Source organism: Squalius cephalus (genome assembly GCF_949319135.1).
Source record: "Squalius cephalus genome assembly, chromosome: 21".
Taxonomy (NCBI): domain Eukaryota; kingdom Metazoa; phylum Chordata; class Actinopteri; order Cypriniformes; family Leuciscidae; genus Squalius; species Squalius cephalus.
Window position 1 is genome coordinate 31,785,014 of NC_137142.1, and position 21,883 is coordinate 31,806,896.

Here is a 21,883-nt window from a genome sequence, read left to right on the forward strand (position 1 = left end):
ATCATCACTGATTATAATGGATTTTATTTGCTTTTGCATCACTCGCGTCTGGTGTAGACATGGTGGAATGCACATTCCATTCAACTCGGGAAGTTGGAATGTCCATCTTCCTAGTTGGAACAGTGTAGTAAAACGCCACTTGAAGTTGGACTTCCAACTTTAAAACTCGTTTGTAAACCTACAACTCTGATTTTGCAAAATCCAGATGTTTGACATAAGGATCTGTATTAAAGGGTTAGTTCACCCATAAATGAAAATTCTTACATTAATTACTCACCCTCATGTCATTTCAAAACCGCAAGACTTTCGTTCATCTTCGGAACACAAATGAAGATGTTTTTGATGAAATCTGAGAACTTTCTCTCCCTCCATTGACAGCTACACTACTGACACTTTCAAGACCCAGAAAGGTAGTAAAGACAACATCATTAAAGTAATACGAAGATGAACGAAAATCTTATGGGTTTGCAATGACGTAAAAAATTTCATTTTAGTGTGAGCTATCCCTTTTAAGTTTTCTGATAGTTGTACATTGCATAGCATTCATTGAATTTGAATGGTGATGTTGCAATTTACATTTGTTTACATTTGCATTGAAAACATGACAACATGAGATTTGAATCCGTGGCGGAAGGAAGTAGTTCCACACAAAAGAGGGTTTTTACACTCCGTTCTTGTTTCCTATTTATTTACACACTTGTGCCGTCGAACTGTTGCATAAACGCAATATCACACTCACACTGTCTCTATATCAGCACGTCTGTGATTCGGCCGTAGGCAATGACAGCTGTGCTGATATAGAGCCATATCGCATGGCTAAGAGTGTAAAGTTGCTCATTTACATGAATTTATTTCTTTATATGTCATCTCCTGAGAATAAAAGCCTGTATTGTCTAAAGCTGACAGGACCAAGTACAGTAGGGATGTCCCACATCTGACTTTGATGCAGTATCTGCCTTGGGTTTCTTATAATGACACAAATAATGAAAGTCAAGTGTCTGGATTCTGGTGTGCAGTACACACACACACACATAGAAACAGTACTCGCTCACATACCAGGAAGCTGAAATTGTGACCTCTGAACTAGTCCAACTATTCATCATGGGTTGGCCTCATCTCAGATCGGATGGGTCCGCCAGCTGCGAAACATACGCACACACAGGCATCTGTGACCCATCTGCACACAGCGAGTCTTGGGGGCCGTTCATCAAATGCTGGAGACGCTGAGACTAACTTTCATACTCGCACACACCCCAACTCTCTCTCTTTCTCTTTGTCTGCTTGTATATTTTACAGGGTTACATTGCAACAGCGTTTAAAACAAATTAATAATCAGTAAACAGACATTGAAATTTCAGTTTCAATGTTTACATTTATTCATTTAGCAGATGTTTTTACCCAAAGTAAGTGACTTACAAATGAGGAAAGCACAAGCAATTTATCATACGTTGTTATTGTTCAAATGTAGTTTTTTTTTCTCTCCAAACTTCCTATCCCGAAACCAAATGTTTCTATACTGTAAAGCTTTCAAGCCACATCCAACAACCTAAGCACAGACCTTCAGCCTATTCTGACTTACTTGCAGTATCTTTTCTAACTGACTGGACATATAGCTCATCAAATATCCCCAAATATTCACTTGACTTCCATTGAAGATTTCTGCACTTTGATGTCTTCAACGTGCATATATGGTCAGCATATACAGATCAAAACTTGTTTGGCGTTTGTGGCACAATACCTCTCAGATCTGTCAGATTGTTTCAAATCTGAGATGCTATACAAGTCCCAGGATCATTTTCAGCAATGAAAATTTTTTACTCAGCATTTTCACTTGATAGCGGCTTGTATTTACAAGATCTTTACATGACAACTCTGTTCAGTATATTAGATTAGTATCTAATCTATTGAACAGGACCACCTGAATTCATATCTGTCAATTTCACTTATGCTGGATTCTACATGCTGTCATCACATAATCATAATTATTTTTACTATTTAGAATTTAAAGTGTAAATGTAAAATCTCCCAGTCAATTTCATTGTTAGAATGTTATTCAAAAGTGTAACTGACTGTAATGACATAATATTATTTGCATACTGAATTCTGTTTGGTCTACTTTCTTGCATCTATTTGCACACGTGCGTCTGTTTAACCGTCCATATGCCTTAAACTGCAAAGATGGTGTCATGCTTTATGTGCTGATTGACAAAACACAAAGATGTACACAGAAGTGTCATGATAATCGCTGTAATGCAACTTTTTACTTTCCATTTTCTCAGAACAAAGTCAGCTTCCCTAACATTATGCTAGAAATGCAAATCTAGTTTCGTTATGCTTTAGGTCTGTATACGGTCAGTATCATGCAAGGAAATGGGCCTGATTTTGCATACGTGACCTAAGCTTAGTAGCTATCAGGATATTTAATCACACCATAATTTGCATATTTCTTGTAGCTTGTTTAATAGTTTTAACTTTCTTTAAATTATTTCTTCGCACCTTAATAAATAGCTAATTTTTTCTATTTTGCACTTGAATTTAGCTGTGCTTTTTAATCTTTTTAGTAGTTAACATTAGTCTTGTGATGATGTCAAGAGCCTCGAGCATTGATATGTTGGTTTGCTTCAGTGATTCAGGCAATGAAACACTTAAAATATCATTACTTCATCAGTTTAGACAGCAGAGAGAAGCAGTTGTCTTTCTCATGGACTAGTGTTTTCAGTGTAAGCCTGTGGATGTTGTTGTAATGTTCTGGATTGCTCTCTTGAGTGGAATTATAATTCTCAGTTTCAGAATTTTTCAGATGAAGTCATATCATTCTGGTCCAGAGTTAAGTTGAATCCAACCAAATTCAGCAAACCCTTGCAAGAAACAAAACCTTCCCACAGATGGAAAAGCTTTTTGGTCCGGCTTAAATCCAGGTTGTGTTTGGAATGGTTAAAAGGACAGATCTTCCATGGGTCACGTGTAAAGAAAACCTGCTCTTGTTTGCTTAATCAAGTGTAAATGCATGCTGTATTACGTGCCATAAACTGCCTCTAAATCATCAGTCGTATTTCTCCAGGCATTTAATCTGATTATATATCCACGTCTCTATGCGTTTGCTGTAATTTAGTGCGGTTTCTTGGCTGTGGAGGTCTTTGGATTTCCTCTGAGAACCTGTTGGATCGGAGTGTCCATTCCATTCTCCCCTCTCTCACTCAAACTTTCATAACTAATTCCAAATGTGGCCGATCCCACTCCCAAACGTCCCTCTTACACACCCTGCTTGGAGCCTGTTTTGGGGTGGTGGGTTAATCAGAAGCAGGTTTGTGAGTCTCTACACCCTTACAGTGGGTCACACTCACATAAACACACTGGACAGCCATGGAGAGGTTTACTGTAGATGGATTACATGTGCCGTACACCCTCTTTTCGTTGGAAAACAGTCAAAGATGGATCCTCAACACACACACGCACGCACGTATGCACACCCAGTAATTGCTGGAACACATTTCAACTCACACCCATACATCAGAATTTAATCTGTTCGTGTTTAATATCAACATACTGACAACATCTAAGATGTAACTCCCTTATTGTAGATAGATAGATAGATAGATGGATGGATGGATGGATGGATGGATGGATAGTAGATAGATAGATAGATAGATAGATAGATAGATAGATAGATAGATAGATAGATAGATAGATAGATAGATAGATAGATAGATAGAATGGATGGATGGATGGATGGATGTACAAAAGTGTGTGTGTGCTAGAATCAAAGTTAATGTACAAATACTAGAGATCAGATTTATGGTACAGTGTGTGCAGTAATTGTTCACACACACACACGCTGGAAACTGCTGAGGTGCCTGTAATCTCAGCTGTAGCGTCAAACACACTGTTCCTGGACTGAAGAAGCTCACAGTCTGAAACAAACATCTGTTGAACGTGCACTTTCACTCTTCTTCCTTCTGTCATTCACGCATCCCCCTTTCACTGGAGCAGCTATTTCCTGTTTTCCCCTCTCTCTCTCTCTCTCTCTCTCTCTTTCTCTCTCTTTCATGGATGAGGCAAAAATGGCAATATATTTAAGTAGGAGGAACAAAATTGAAGGGTCAGAAGGATGTGAAGTTATATCTATTTAAAAAAAACAGGATAAAATCAAGGGTGGGGACTGATTTAAAATTTTATAAGATGATGAAGGACTTGATGTTTTTTTCAAACCAGTGGTGTTATAATGATGCAGTTTGCTCTGTTGTAGTAGATGAACTTTTTTTTTTTTTCTTGTGTGTTACAATGAGCATTACTAATGTAATGTGTATTATTGTGGTTATTAATATATTGGAATTGTGTTGAGTGGTGTATAAGAATTGTAAAATAAATGTTTTGTTAAAATTAAATTCTCTCTCTCTCTCTCTCTCTCTCTCTCTCTCTCTCTCTCTCTCTCTCTCTCTCTCTCTCTCCTTGTCTCTGCAGACTGTACTGTATCTGATCTGTTGTTCTGTGTGCAGTACTGGATCTCTAACACTACTGTTAACAGTTCTCCAGGGTTCCTGCCCTTAAAGTTGCAAATTCAGCTTGATCAAATTTAAGGTCAAAACGCCTAACATATGTGACCCTGGACCACAAAACCAGTCACATGGGCCCATTTTTTTAAATTGACATTTATACATCATCTGGAAGCTGAATAGATAAGCTTTCCATTGATGGTTGTTAGGATAGGACAATATTTGGCCGAGATTCAACTATTAGAATATCTGGAATATGAGGTTGCAAAAAAATCGAATCATTGAGAAATTCTCCTTTAAAGTTCACGATTGTGCTGCATTCACTCACAAAAATGAATGTTTTATATATTTACAGTAGGAAATTTATAAAATATCTTCATGGAACATGATCTTTACTTAATTTCCTAATGATTTTTGGCATAAAAGAAAAATCTATAATTTTGACCCATACAATGTATTGTTGGCTATTGCCACAAATATACCCGTGTGACATGTGACTGGTTTTGTGATCCAGGGTCACATATCTGAAATGGTATAACAGAAGTATGGATCACATGGATCCACCAATAAGTATGGATATACACTATAAATTTTTCTTTCTTTCTTTCTTTCTTTCTTTCTTTCTTTCTTTCTTTCTTTCTTTCTTTCTTTCTTCTTTCTTTCTTTCTTTCTTTCTTTCTTTCTTTCTTTCTTTCTTTCTTTCTCTCATGCAGTCTCTTTGACAGCAGTATATAATTTAGATTAGTCTTTCAGATGTTAAAGGTTTTTATATCATTACAAGCTTTCAGTGAGATTAATGACACGATTACAGAATAATTCGATCATGATGCTGCTATATCAGCATAAAGCCTTTTACTCTGTGTGTGTGTGTGTGTGTGTGTGTGTGTGTGTGCACAGTCTGAATGATTCAGTGATGTTAGATTAACCCTCAGCGTGCCGTATGTGTCCACAGGCGCAGAGCTGAGTGAGCGTTTCTAATTCATTCTCTGTGAGCGACGCATCAGGCTTGTGCAAGGGATTGTGGGACTGTCAGCGGAACAAGTAATGAGAGTGTCAAAAACATTGAACTTAATGCTCATGAGATGAGGGCTAGCCAAGGTCATGATGTTCAAATCACATTGTTGCATATTAATATACTTCATTGAGTGGCTTTCAGAATCCTTGGAGGCTTTCATTGTGGCAAAATAGAGGCTGTGTTTAGAATATTGTGTTATATTAATACTGTATGTATACTTTATAGGCATTCATATATAAGCTTGCATTTTTCCAATTGTGTATATATATTGTAAATAAAAATATATATACTTTTATTGCATTAAATTGATCAAAAGTGACAAGAAATACATTTATAATGTTACAAAATATTTCTATTTCAAATTAATTCTGTTCTTTTGAACTTTCTATTCATCAAAGAATCCGAAATGTATCAAGGTTTTCACATAAATAGCCACAAAACAGTTTTCAACATTGATAATAATCAGAAATGTTTCTTAAGCCGGAAATCATCATATTAGATTGATTTCTGAAGGATCATGTGACACTGAAGACTGGAGTAATGATGCTGGAAATTCAGCTTTGAGCACAGGAATAAATTACAGTTTAAAATACATGAACATAGAAAACACTTATTTTAAATGGTATTTCATAATATTACTGTTTTTACTGATCAAATAAATCCAGCCTTGGTGAGCGTAAGATACTTTCCGATCCCAAACTGGCTTTTTTGACGTGTATTGAAAGCAATAATAGAGCATATACTGATGAACATGCTGTAGATTGTACAGACACACCTCTGAAGTGGCAGACACCACAGACCTCTGGCTTTTTGGGTGGTATTGAGCGGATTTCTTCTGCACCGTTGGACACGGACGGTCAGGCCAGTTAAAGGTCACTAGATTTCATTCCCAACATAAACAAGAACAGGATCCCAGTCAAACACAATCTATTAAGGGCTTTAGAGAAAGAGAGGGACAATTTGTTTCATAAAAAGGTTTGAACTCTCTCCTAACAGTGTCTTGAAGAGATTGCTGTGCAGAAAAACCAAGAATTCACGCTGAGCAAATACATAAACATTAGCCTTCACTTGCAGGAAAACTTTACTACCAAAAACTTTCTACTCACATTTGCATTCAAAAAGCTCTCTGGCAGGCGTGAGATGTCTCTGAAGATTTTCTTTCCTCTCCCCCGTTGAAGATCAATAAAGCTCGAGGCCTCATGTCCTATTCCTGCATTCACAATTACTGTTCACCAAGACATAATGTAAGATTGACATGGGTTATGCAAATGTGGCTGCAACCTGTTAGTCTTTAATTAATATAGTGCCTTACAAATGACAAATCTAAATCACTCACATTAACATGAACTGTTGTCTGCATTAGCTATAGGTTTGGGGTCGGTAAGATTTTTTAATGTTTTTGAAAGATGTCTCTTATGCTCAAGCAAGGCTGCATTTATTTGATCAAAAATACAGTAAAAACCGTAATACTGTGAAATAGCATTACAATCTGATTTCTATTGTAATATCTTTTAAAATGTAATTTATTCCTGTGATCAAAGCTGAATTTTCAGCTTCAGTGTCACATGATCCTTCAGAAATCATTCTAATATGATGATTTGCTGCTTAAGAATCATATTTTAGAATTATTTGATGAATAGAAAGTTGCAAAGAACAGCATTTATTTGAAATCGATTTTTTTTCCTGTAAAAAATTAGCTGTATCTTTTGATCAATTTAATGCATCCTTGCTGAATAAAAGTATTAATTACTTATAAACAATAAAGAAATATCTCACTGACCCCAGACTTTTGTACAGTGGTGTACATCTGATAAAAGATGTTTGGACAAAAAAAATATTTTTTTTATTTAAGACTATATTATTTAGCTGTTTTTACTTGCATATTTGTGATACAAATATAGTTATTCTTCCATCTGCACCAAGACACCTTCTATTTCTTATACTTGTTGGAAAAAAAGTTTAAACTATAGATAAACGTCTGATGGCAAATGTTCAGTCATTAGAGGATACAAGTTATGACAGATGTTTAATGCATTACAGGGTTACAGATCATCTGCAAGTTATCTTTATCTTTATTACCTTTTTAAAGGTCACATTTGATGCTTCATGAGTTTATATTCCCTTTTCCTCCAATTGTCTTGCCTTCCAGTTGCATTTTTTGTTGCGAATCACTGTATGCATGAATAATCTGAGATGCTTGCGTGCATGCTGAAGAATATATGGCACAAGAGAACACAAACCACACACATTCTTCACCTGAAGACTCGTCTCAATCACACATGTACCACCCAGCGTGAGAACATTCCTCTGTACCTTCTCAGTTTTACTCCTCCTCAATCTTTCTCATGGTTCAGGCGTCTCCAGCTGTTTCTAATACTCCTCTCAGTCATGCTGAATGCTTTGGAGCTATATGATTACAGCTGTGTGTGTGTGTGTGTGTGTGTGTGTGTGCTCTAGCCATATGTTCCCATCTGGCTCCATCCCAGGGGAAGTGGAGCCACTCTTAAAGAGCTTGGCTAAGGTCTGGTGTTTAGCAGCTCTGGGCTCGCTGTGTTCATTTCTGCGTCGGTGGAGTCTGGGCGCAGTAAAGCATATGATTGATGGATGAAACAGGAAATTGTTTTTCTTTCTTCCATTGGGTTTTCCATACAGAGATGCTGATTCAGTGGTCCGTTAAAGTCGGAGTTGGCCTAATGCCACTTAGCTCTTGTGATGACTGGAGGAGTCTAGAAAAGTGTGCGTTTTCGCCTTTAAAACACTCCCTGTCGAATGTTAGAACGGCATGCGGCAGATGTTTTTGCGATGTTCATGAAACATACATGCTGTCAACGCCTAGTGTGTTTGAACATAGCAAACATGCGTCGGTCTGGCGGTAACAAATCTCAGTACTCGAGGGGGGGGAAGAGTTTCCATTTGTCTGTGTCATTAAACCAGATGTGATTATTCGGGGAAGTTGCTGACCTTAACTAACTTGCTTAGTTTCTCTTCTCTAGATTCTCTTTAAACTCTCGGTCCTCCCTGACAGTAGTTGATGTGGAAGGGAAAACTGTAGAAGACTATGTAAGCAGAGAGTTTACGGTTAATAACTGCTATAGTGCCGCTTGTGGCAACAAGTCAAGTCACCTTTATTTATACAGCGCTTTATACTATTGTTTCAAAGCAGCTTTACAGTGATAAACAGGAAAATAATGATTAATGTTGCAAATTCTGCTGTAAAGCAGCTCTAAAAAGGACAACGGTGTCATTAGTGTCAGTTCAGTGTTGATTCAGTTAAAGGTTCAAGAACTGTGTGAAGTTCATCAATTATAAAATAAGTTCAATTCAGCTCTATAAAAATAATACCAGGTGTATTGATGTTACTATCCAGCTCAATTCAGCTCTCATCCAATAGTGTTAGTGCAGTCAAATCAATAATATTGCTGAATATTAAGTGTCCCCAACTGAGAAAGCCAGAGACGACAGTGGCAAGGAACTCAAACTCCATCGGTGACAGAAATGGAGAAAGAAAACCTTTGGGAGAAGCCTCCTCTGGCCAAACGAACTAACATAGTGTTATTATGATTCAGGTCAGATTCTCAGATTGCCATACTGAGAATGTAAATTGTGCTTGTGTTGTGGATCGCAGTAACGCACTATAAAATTAAAGTGAATAGCGTAGCTTGATAGTTTGAAAGAATTTTATGAGAAATGTTTGAGTTCATATTAAAATCTCTGATTTTGACTTTTGCACAAATTTAGATCTATTTGGTCTTTGAACTCTTGCTCTAAACTTACAGTTTATTTACGTAAGTTACATCTTTTGTCTGTTTATAGTGTCTTTGTGTGTGCATATTCAAATTTGCCAGCAAAATGAGTGTGTGAGATACGGGAAAGTGTCTAAATGTATTTTTACAGAAGTAATTTGAGACAAATATATATATATATATATATACATTCTCATTTGGGTATTGACACAACAACCAAAAAAAAGAAAAATATATTTATATATATATATATATATATATATATACAGTACTGTGCAAAAGTCTTAGGCATGTTAATATATAATAGCTAATCCACAAGCTGATGTAAATACTAATACATAGAAGGTGCACGGTGTCATACATACAAATACAGAACACCATCATGACACTAAAATAGTGAAATAAACATAAATTTAACAACATAATATGTAACATAAACCCCAAATGTGCCGTGAATTAATTAACTAGGTTTTTTACCATTCCATTTCAACAGTCCTTCACCATTAAAATTACATATTTGTTTGTTTTATTTTTCTTCTTTTTTTGTAAAATTTGAGCTCGTGTCTGAAAATGCGATTTTTTTTGTTGTTGTTGTTGTGAATTTTCTTTCCTGTATGGGTACAGATGAAATTACATTTTAGTGAAATATTTAGTGTCAGATTAATACATGCGGTGTGATTCACTTCCCCTATGAAGTCATTTAGTAGATTTCACCGTCAGGAAAACACATGTCACCTAACTGTGTTTAGCTCTGGATAAGCTCTGTTTTGTTATCAGTGTGAATCAAAACCCATGTAAACACACAGCGCTCAGACAGACAGACAGACTGCTGAGAATGTGCTGCCGTCACATTTAAAGTGTCCTGTAAATATGTTTGTGGCATGGTTTGCGTTTTAAAGTCTGCCAAATGGGGTCATGGTTGAAGTGGTGGCATATTTTCACTGGGTGATTCACGCGTGGAACATTCTGTGAGTGTGGGGGAACATGGTTTGAATATTTTGAAATGAATCATTTGATGAGGAATGAATGGACTTCTCAAGGGGGTTTTGTGGTGGCTCTTACATTCCCCTTAGATCTGAGAGTGTGACATTTCAAGATGGTTTCCAACCGCTTTCTGCTGTGGTTACAGTCATGCCCACTGTATCTTTGTCTTTGAAATATGATAGATATAGGAACATTTGCTAGTTCTTATAGAGATTAAAAATGTTTTCCCCCTAAAATAAAAAAGGCAGTCCTCATGTAGTTTTGTTTTTCAGCAGGGCACAATAAAATATTTTTTTTCTAATTCGGTCTAGGGCCGTGTTTACACCTGGTGTTAAGGTACTCAATCAGATCACAAATAGATGTTCTCGTTTACACCTGGTGTTTTAATCCGTCTCTTTTGTCCACTTTCAACCACTTCTGTCCTGATATCTTCGAGGGGAGGGTCTATGGGCGGGTAAATGTATGGGATTTTTCAGATCTTTCAGTCTAGTTGATGAAATAAGCTCGTGCAATTTGCATATGAACGTAAAAGCAGGCGACGGATAAACATTCGGAGAGCAGCGGCTTTCGTTTCTGATCTGACAGCCGCGAGACCAGCCGAACGCTGCGAGTGTGTGTTAGAAATCAGGAATGGTGAGAGAACAATGTGCTTGGTATGTTTTTCACCTTCAAACCAAACTTTAAATCCCGTCTGGCTAGTGCGCTTCCCATAATGTTTACTCATTAGGTCAGACTCAGTTGGCGGAGAGTAGACGTGTTTTTTGAACACATTCGACCACATGAGTGTTTACACTACAAAATCAATCCGGTCAATGCGTTTTTCGACTACCTCTGGAGCCGGTTGAAAGTGGACAAGCTCAAAATGCTTTAGACCCCATTTACACCTGTATGTAGCGTCGTCCACTGGATTGACGAAAATGCTTTTTATTAAGGCCTAGGTTTCTTACGAAGACAGACTTTTGGTAATAATCATTCATGGAAAATCTTAAAATTTCAATCATGCATATACTGTACGAATACACTGTCGTGTCGAGTTCAGGTGCAACACACATCAAAACCTATTTTTGAGCGCAAATACACTATTTAAGCTTTGGAGGAGGAGAAGATTCAGAAAAATCTCTTAAAATTAGATTCTTAAAGATATCATCTTTTGTGTTCCATGGAATAAAGTCATGGGTTTAGAAAAACATAAAAACATTTTTTTTGGTGAACTGTTTTTTTTTTCAGAAGACACTTTTAATCATACGCAGTGTAATCTCTCTGTAATCATCTCACGTGTCCTCAGATCAAACTAGCACCGTTTGCCTTACAGTCCGATCCCTGAATCACAACGCAACCATCAGCTGAAGATGAAAGCCAAGAGGAAATGAGAAAAGTTTTTTTGTGAACTTCCTGAAGACCTTTGTTTTGACCTTTAAATAGTGCTCAGACTTCCACTAGATCTTGTGATGTGAAATTAAACTTCCTCTTCCTCTACTTAAAGTATTCATGGTGCTTTACCCAGAGCTGTCATCTGCTGAATCACAGTTTAATGAGATATGGATGGATGGATCACCTTTAGCAATATACAGTATCTATAACTGTGGAAAACAATCTATTGTTATTTTAACTAGATTTTTCTGTTATGTTTCTTGCATTGCATTTTGAAACTGTTTGACAACATTTGTGTGAGGGTCAGGTTTAGGTGCAGGGCTATATATAGAGGATAGAAAATATGAGCTTTATATAACAACAGAAAGGAAAGTCCCTACCATGACAGAAAAGTGTGTGTGTGTGAGGTTAATATTTTCAGAAGTGAAGATGTTTAAGGTCAGGGTGATGCTGCTTTCACACCCAGCATTGACTTTGACAACTCACTGAGATGACGAAGGAAGTCAAACATAACACACTCACACAAACAACTGAAATACACACACATATATAAACATGGGGCAAGAAAATATGAGAGTCATAAATATTTTGACAGCTCTAGATGTGTGAGGTCCAATATCTGCACACGAAGTTACTCAGTATCACACCCTTACTTCCACTGCTACTGTCTGCAACGGATGTGAACGCAGCTGTTTAATCACATGGTTAAAGCTCTTGCCTTAGCAGACAGTACGCTGGTTCTGTTCTTCTTCTGGACTGGGGAAAGACCAGGTTTTTTTGTTATTTTACCAAACTAATCATGGTACAAATAACACATCTTTATTTCCTGGTTTATTATTAGCCCTTGTCCACTGAAATGATGCTGACATATTGCATCTTTTACTCCTAGTTTAGAGAACTGAGACACATTTATGTGCCATAGTTTCATCAACATGCAATTGAGAAGGGGATTTGAGAACTTTGGCTAAGGGGATGAATTATCAGTACATGAAATTAAGTTCCTCATATAAAATAATAATATAATATAATATAATATAATATAATATAATATAATATAATATAATATAATATAATATATTTTGGAGCTTTTCCACGACCATATGTCCATGACCATATTCACTGAATGAATTCCACAGGAAAAACAGCCGCATACAGAGCGAGTAAATAATGACAGATTTTTTGGTAGCACTTTGGCTCTCCCCAGCTAACAGGGAACATTCTCATCTATATAAACAAATGTCCCGTAGGTGGTCAGCTTGCTCTTTGACCTCGCGCACGAGCAGATCCGTTTCCTCTCTGGAGAAGCGTTCTGTTTTTCCGCTTGCAAATTCCGGCATGTAAATAGTGAATCCGCCACGGCGCGAGCACAACTGGCTTTTAAAGGGAATGGGAGATGAGACTCTGATTGGTTTATTGCACTTTACACCCAAAACACACCCATTACTCATTAAGAGAATAGGGACAACCCTTTTAGACCATGCACCGGGAGCGCCGACCATTTTTCCCGTCGTTAAACTAGCAAAAGTGGATTTGGACACGGCACTTGCGCCGTGCGCTTTAGACCATGTGCTTAGATCCTTAAAGAGGGCCCTTAATGTTAAATACATGTGAAGAACTAAAGGTTGGACGACACAAAAGTTTTTTGGAAGTTGGAGCCTACTTCAAACTTTTCCAGCACATTTCCAGCCAAAATGAAATTAACTTTACCACGCAGATTTAACTAAATCCTCCATTTCCCCCTCTCGACATAATCAATTTTATTCACGCAATATACTACTTTATTCTCAAAATATTACGACTTTAATCTTGTATTGCTACGACTTTATATTCGTAATCTTAGATTTATTTATTTTTTACGTTGTGGTTCAGGGCTTTCGTATCTTACATCACTTACAAGGAATAATAAACAACAGGGGGAATTGTGGTTGGTCACTTTCTATGTCCTGTGGGTGGTTCTTGGCCAGAAAATGGGAAAGTGGACCAGAGTATATTCCAGTAGTCAGACTAGCCAGCATGAACCAGTCTGGACCAGCATGGGAATGCATTCTGGTCTAAGCTGGTCTATTCAGCAGGGTGAAAGAGCAATATGAACAATACAAGAGAGGTATGGAGAGAGCAGAGGTTGGAAATGAATGTGAATGGTGGGAAAGTAAGAAGAAAGTAAGCAAAAGAAAAAGTGCAGTGCAGTAGGAGGTTCATAGAGAGAAAGAGCTCTTTAAAAGCGGGTGTGAGAATGAAAGAGGGCACGAAAATGGGGGAATGAGAGGAAAGAGGGAGATTTAGTTCTGTAGTTGGGTGTGGGAATGCAAGGTCAGAGCTCTGCTGGAAGAAGAGGCTCTTGGCAGGACACAGCTGAAAGGGATTGTGGGAATTTATACAGGATTAGTGGAGTGTCTGATGCTCTACAACTCTCATACGAACACACACACACACACACACACATCTTCGCTACAAACTAGGGCTATATATTTATGATGACTTTAACATGTTTTTCTGGTTCTCTATGCTTCCTAAAGGTTGTGTCATCAGACTAGTTTTATTGGTGTCTTAAACTTCTGCTGCACGATTGTCAGAGTTGTTATAGTTAAAGAAAATTCTGTCATTAATTACTCACCCTCATGTCGTTCCAAACCCGTAAGACTTTTGTTCTTCGGGAACACAAATGAAGATGTTTTTGGTGAAATCTGAGAGCTTTCTGTCCCTCCATTGACAGCTGCGCTACTGACACTTTGACGCTTCAAAAAGTTCATAAAGAGATCGTAAAACTAATCCATGTGAATCGAGATGTTTAGTCCAAATTTCTCATTTTCATTTCTCTGTGCCGTTGTGACGTGGACTCTGCTATTTTTTTTATATTTAGAACTATTTTTAGAACTATATCTTTATTGTTATCATAAACTGAACAATTTGTTTGAATCCTTACTCAAAAATGTTACATTGTTAATGTGCTTTAGTAGGGTCTATGGTTATATTTGTGCATCTAAATTGTGAAATATAATTTTTCTTGAGTTCATTTACCAAAAACGCACTGTGGAAAGTACGCCTTATTGGTTTTTACTTCTTGCATTGAATATTTGAATCAAAGTCGCAAAGAAATTAATATCAAAAAGGCTGAAAAATACTGAGAGTATCTGCTCCACACACATAATGCAGTGCATACAAACATTTGTTAAGAAGCCAGCGGTGGATAGGGAGAAAATGAAATGTTCTCTTCGGCTCTTCTGTGGTATTTGGGCCCGTGTTGACTTTGGGATCTGGTAACGTTCCCTTTGCAGTCATCCATGTAGGCAAAGACAAGGAATTATAGCCTCACAGAACTCCAATGGAAAATAAACATATTTTCAGCACTGTTAGTACACATCTGGAGAAGATAAAAGATCACAATAATCTTGTATGTATATGTCAGTTTTATTTTAGTTCTTTCACCATAACCTAGTGTTTTGAAACAGATGGTTGTGGTTTATATGTTTGTGTATGTTAATGAAAACAGAAGAGCCATAATTTCATAGTTGCTAGTAGATTCAAAATGGATACACAAGTGAAGCTCTAGTTAAAATAATTAAATAAGCACTTTTCCACACTTTTTACTTAAACACAAGGAATAATGACATGTGATTATTTTTTATCTACAGTATATGCACCCCAAAAACAAAACAAACAAATATACTGTATTTACCTACATATATTTTTGCACTTTTAATATCTGAAAACATTGAATCAATTCATATGTCTTATCAAGATATTCATAATATTGGTCATTTTTATTGCCAGCAAATTCATGTAAATATTTGGTTACACTTTATTTTAAGGTGTCATCATTATATATTTAAATATTGAGTAATATTAAGCAACTACATGTACTTACTATAGGGTTAGGGTAGGATTAGGATTTGGTTGAGGGTTAGTTGCATGTAATCATGCATAATTTACTGGTACTATGGTAAGTACATGTAACATGTAACAAGGACACTGTCAAATAAAGTGTTTCCAAATATGTTATGGCTCCATACAGTCCATAAAACTCTTTCTGTCATCATCTTTTTCACTTTTAAACATGACTCATACAACAAGCTTGACTTTGATGTTTTTCAGCATTCATCAGAGGGATGCCATTGCTCTCTGATCCGGCTCAGGGCTTCAGAACAGGAAGTGGGGGTCTTTACGAGCCCCTGTAAAAACAGCTCACAGCGAGACCCGCTGGAATGCTGATCATCATAATGTGGTCAGCGTACAACCAGTACCAGTGAAACTTGTGTCAGTTCAGCTTCACCATCAGATTTTACTGTGTGTCCCGAAAGATTTACACTCTCATTTAAAAGGCTTTACTTACTCACTTCTGTGGCCAATTATACAGGGAGATAATTATAAGACTGTTAAGTGTCACAGTTAACATACTTGAAATTAATCTCTGTATACTGAGAAAACGTTAATAATCATCTTGGGAATGGAGAGAGAGAGAGAGAGAGAGAGAGAGAGAGAGAGAGAGAGAGAGAGAGAGAGAGAGAGAGAGAGAGAGAGAGAGAGAGAGAGAGAGAGAGAGAGAGAGAGAGAGAGAGAGAAGAATCAATTTAACTACATTTACAGTTTAATACTGTGGTGTGAATTCAATTTTAGTATGTTAGATGACCACAGATATTTCCAAAGACAGTCCAAAACAAATTCCTGCAGGATTTGCCTTCTGTCATCATTTAATGCATCCTTCCAAATGCTTAAGACTTTCTTTCTGGCTTGAAATGCTAAAGAGGTTTAACAGAATGTTCAAGTTGCTCTTTTTATACAGTGAAAATGACTGAGAACTATATGTGATGTGCTTTTTGTGAAGACTGATTTTTTATTTATTGTTTTTTTTTTTCAGTGAAATTCTTTCCAAAGACTTCAGACAAAGACACTGCACTTATTTTACTTATGAAAGTGCAAAGCGCAATATGGCGAAATAAGCCCCGCCTTCTAAATACAAGAGCCAATCGCTAATTGGCAAAGTCATGATGTCACTGTAGCTGCAGTGTTTAAAGGAGTTTAAAGAAGTTTAGGTTGCTGAAACTGTCAGTGTTAATTAATAATAATTAATTAAATAAATAAATAATTAAGCTTTTTTAACATTATGTGAGAATGAGAAACAAAATTTATGAGACAGTTGTTGTCAGATTTCATTGGTGATTTTAAATGTGAAATTTAATCGTAAGCTTGGTGAACAGCTTTAGAGATGTTTCCCCATTCGAAGAGAAAGGAGCTGTACTTTACTGAAATACTGAAGCTGCCCGAGAGGAGTTTCAGAGATGGCCGACGAGTGAAATGACTTGCTTTAAAGAGACTTTGATATTTCCCTCTCTGCAAGTCTCAGATCCCATTTGCAGTTTCACATATACAACTCATGTCAATTTGATCTGTGTAGCGCTTTTCAAAATACACATTTCAAAGCAGCTTTACATAAATTCATAATGTTATTGTTTATAATACTGTAATGCCTTATGGTCCACATTGAGCAGTTTAAAGCTGGACAATAGGACAGTGACATTTAGTGACGATAGAATTGATCAACCTGGTGAGATTTTCTATAGTAAATATTACTTTATGTGAGGTAAATTGAATGTAAACGGGTAAAGTAAATATTTTTTTTTTCAAATATTGAAGATTGTGAAATCTGTAAAATATCTCAAAAATTGAGACATATCGCACTAGATTTGATTCCCCGCCAGCATTTTTTTTTTAAGTCGCCAGCATTTTTGATAATTTTCACAAAACTTTCATGGCCCCAGAATATTTTGTTGAATGAATATCTGAACATACAAGAAAGAACAGAGCCTCTGCTTTTGAACAACAACAAAAACATTTTAAACAAAAAGCTGAGAAAATTGCGAAAGACTATGTCCGGATCGGATTCAGAACGATGATCAAAACACAGATGGAGTAGATCGAGTCCATCAACACCCCTAAAGCTCCACAGTCCTAAAGCTCGTCCTGGGTCGACATTTCATCCGGTAACATTAGGCAGTTTTGATTTATATGCCATTTAATGTTGATGATCGCGGTATTTTACATGTGCTTAAGCAATGTTTCAATGTTTCTACTTTATCTTTGCCTGTGTTTTGAACCGGAGATTCTGTACTATTTCAGAAGATGTGTAATAGCGCCCCTTATACCGTATAACAGTGAAAACATGGATGGAAAATTCCGTCAATGGCCAGGAAGCGTTGTGTCATAAATGATGGAAAATTCTGTCAATGCCGTGAAAAGACGTGAGCTTAGAATTGTAAGGTTCTATCTCCGTTTAGGGTAGTTCCGAGATATTGAGCATCAAAGTTTTTACATCCCAGCTGGCACAACTGAGATGGAACCTTTTTATTTTATTAATAACTACTAACAAAATATTTTTTTACAAAAATAACACCACACAGGCATTAATAAACACCTAATGGATCAGATTATGTCAAAAACTCAATTTCGACCAAAAGTGGAGATAGAACCTTATAATTCTAAGCTCACGAAGAGTTAATGAGCAATTACACAATTCCAAAATAGAATTTGAACACCCATTGTTCTAAACATTGTAGTAGAGTTCTAATCCTTCCTCATCTCTCTTATATGTTGGTTAATTAAATACTTTTGCTTCTTAATTATGCTTTCAGCTGCCAGTAAGTGTCTAGTACTCTTAGTTATGGTTACCAAATATTACCATATTAAAATTCATTGTGCAGATTTTCATTTAAAATCAGTGTGGAAAATGCCGTCTTTGAAGTCTTTTGTGAATACACAACTTTTAATTTTTTAAAGTTGGAACTGCAAGGCCAAAAGTATGTGAACACCCCTTCTATTGAATGGGTTTGGCTATTCCAGTAATCCATCCTAAATCTTAATGCTATGCAATGACATTGTGGGCTTCCAACTTTGTTCAAAGCGTTTAGGAAGAGCCTTTCTGTAATGCATTAAGAAATGGTTTGCTGACTCTGATGGGGAAGAACAATCTGAGGCTCTTGTGTCTGAACGGGATAAAACCTAAATGAATTAATTAAAACTAAATCCATAAAATGATCCCATGATGGATACCTCTAAAAGATTGTGTTATTGACATATCTATAGAACTGTTTCTTCTAAGAGTGTAGTGGAAATACAGTGTAAGCTGTGGCAGTGATGAATGCTTTTAAAGTTCATCAAGACACAAGAGCATTAGTGAGGTCAGGTGCTGATGTTGGCTGATGGACTTCCAATTCATCCCAGCAGTGTTCAGTGTGAAGAAAATGGGGAACACTGAGAGAGAGAGAGAGAGAGAGAGAGAGAGAGAGAGAGAGAGAGAGAGAGAGAGAGAGAGAGAGAGAGAGAGATGCCAATGAATTTGTACACATTAAATGTACTGACCACATGAGATGTTTAAATTCAATGACATCTCTCTCTCTCTCTCTCTCTCTCTCTCTCTCTCTCTCTCTCTCTCTCTCTCTCTCTCTCTCTCTCTCTCTCTCTCTCTCTCTCTCTCTGCATGAATATTTGAACATTCAACCTGTCATTAAACACACACTCAGTATTTCAGCCATGGTTTGATAGTTAATCATTCAGCAGTGTGTTTGTCAGAGTAAGAGAGATTCAATGATCCATTCTTATCTCGACACACTGAACAGAGAGACTACAGTTCAACAGAGCCAGTATGCATATGAACACTAGACAAGAAGCGAACCTGCATACAGTAAATACAAAAGTTTGGGGTCAGTAAGATTTTATATTATTGCTTTTATTCAGCAAGGATGCATTACATTGATCAAAAATGACAGTAATTTATAACAGTTATTGTTACAAAAGGTTACAAAATGCACCATGGTTTCCACAAAAATATTACACGTGCTACAGTATAGAATTAAGAAACCCTTGTTATAGCGCCACCGGTGGCCGTTGAGTGAACTGCAGCCAGAAACGTATTGCTCATTCTCGACACGTACAAGATACTGAACGTGATTCAAGGCCCCAATATACTCATGCCGAAGTTATTTTTCGTTCTTCGCTTAGAAGTAGAAAGAAGTTGGAAATACCTCTGCAGCGATATACTGTTAACGAACATCCAGATGCCATCCACGCTTAGACGTTTAGATGAATATGTAAATATGTGCTGTGTACTTTCCGTTCAATTACAAAAAATAATGAAAGCGGTGAGAAAACAGCAAAGAAAGCATCTGATCTTAACGATGTGGAAATATTTGCACCAGCTCTGCGATTCACCAGCGTCATGTCGACAGATGAGGTCATTAGAATTACACTGTTATGATTTATCATACATATATATATCAGCTATATACTGATTATAAAGTATATTTGAGACTATTTATATCTGACTATGAGACTATAGTTTGAGTTAACCCTTTTCTTTGCATGACACATTGACATTACAATACAGAATGGCTCTTTCTGCTTTATCCCTGAACATTGTATAAGCATTCGTTTCATGTGTCAGAATGGAAGAGAGGCACGTGTAAACATCACATCCTTTTGATTTTCCTGCCAAAATGTCCCAAGTTCTTCACGTGAAAATCAGTCTATAGGCTTATAAGGAAGTTGGGAAGATCTCATTATTGAAGTTTCGTCATAGCTGTTTTACTCATTGGTAATACAAAAGCGTTTAGAATGATTTCTGAAGGATCATGTGACACTGAAGACTGGAATAGTGATGCTGAAAATTCAGCTTTTGCATCACAGGAATAAATGACATATTACAATATTGTTGAATACAAAACAGCTATTATAAATTGAAATAATATTTCACAATATTCCTATTTTTGCAGTATTTTTGATCAAATAAAGGCAGCCTTGGTGAGTGTAAGAGACTTCTTTCAAAAACATTAAAGAATCTTACAGACCCCAAACGGTTGTGTATATGGAATCAAGACAATGCATTTAATATTCACAAATGGGTTAAAATATGAATATAGCAAACCCATATCAGAGCCTCTAGATTATGACATGCACTGCTCGTGTCTGTGCTGTGATAGTGTGCTCTTTTCTGAAGGGTCTGTTCAGTCTTAACCTTGTATCTAGACTTTTGCAGAACTTGCACCAAGCTCTAAATATGGGTGAGTATTTTGCATTGCTTTAAATAACCTATAGTCTAAAAGATTTTTTGCAGAGTTGGTCATGCAGCTCGCAGTAAATATCTGCTGCAAAGCTCGCCCTGCAGTGCTGCGTGTGTTACGCTGGTCCGCGCTGCTGGAGTGTGTAGTCCGCTTGACAACACACCGCTCAGTGCCACACATCTCAGATGTTGTGAAGGGGATTTCCTCTGTCAGCAAACACGTCCCACTCACTCTCTGTTTGAGTGACTGTGTGTGTGTGTCTTCACTTCGATGATTCGCATCGCTCAATTTTTCTGTCATTCATTCATCTTCCCTCTTTCTTTTTCACTATCTCTGTTTGCGTGATTTGACTCAGTCATATAGTGTTCAAACTAAAATGGCAGCGGCTGAAAAACCAATGGGGAAGTTTCTTGAGTTGTGCATGTTGGTTGCCAGCCTGCGCTTGCTGTGGGTGAGCTCTCTCTCTCTCTCTGTGTGTGTGTGTGTGTGTGAGAGAGAGCGAGGGCAATGAGGAAGTGACACAGAGACGCTCTAAAATAACATGCTCATGAGTTTCAGCTCTTGTGCCATGACAAACACAGGCAAGTCTGGAATTAGCAACTTTACTAAATAGTTTCCAAATTTAAACCGGCAAATCACACAAAATTCCACAGTACACCACACACACACACACACACACACACACACACTTATGCAATTACCTACATGAAGGCTTGGCATTTAAAACTGGCACAATATGCATCACCTTTCATGTCTATTTCATCACTTATGATGTAAAACGCAACCTCTGATTCATTTTTTTAAGTTGCGGTCTATTTTATTGTTTTAGAGTGAAAAAGATGTTCAACACAAAATAGTATGTAATAGGACTTGATTTTATCCACATTACATATATGAAATATATATAAGATATATATATATATATATACAAAAAAACATATATAAGGGCACATTACATATATGAAATATTGGACTGCAATCAAGTGGTTAGAGGCGAGGCGTTGAAAAACTGGAAGCTGGAAAGCCTTAAAAAAAAAAAAAAACATTTGTAAAGAAATTAATACTATTATTCTGCAAGGATGAATTAAATTACAGAGCCCATAAAGGGACATGAATGAAGAAAATATGAGATGGAGGAAAAATTATTTGTCAATGCGCTTTTTTAATTAAAATTATTTGCTTTTGCGTTCTCTTGCAAATGTTTTGCGTTCCGCCAAGAAACTCAAA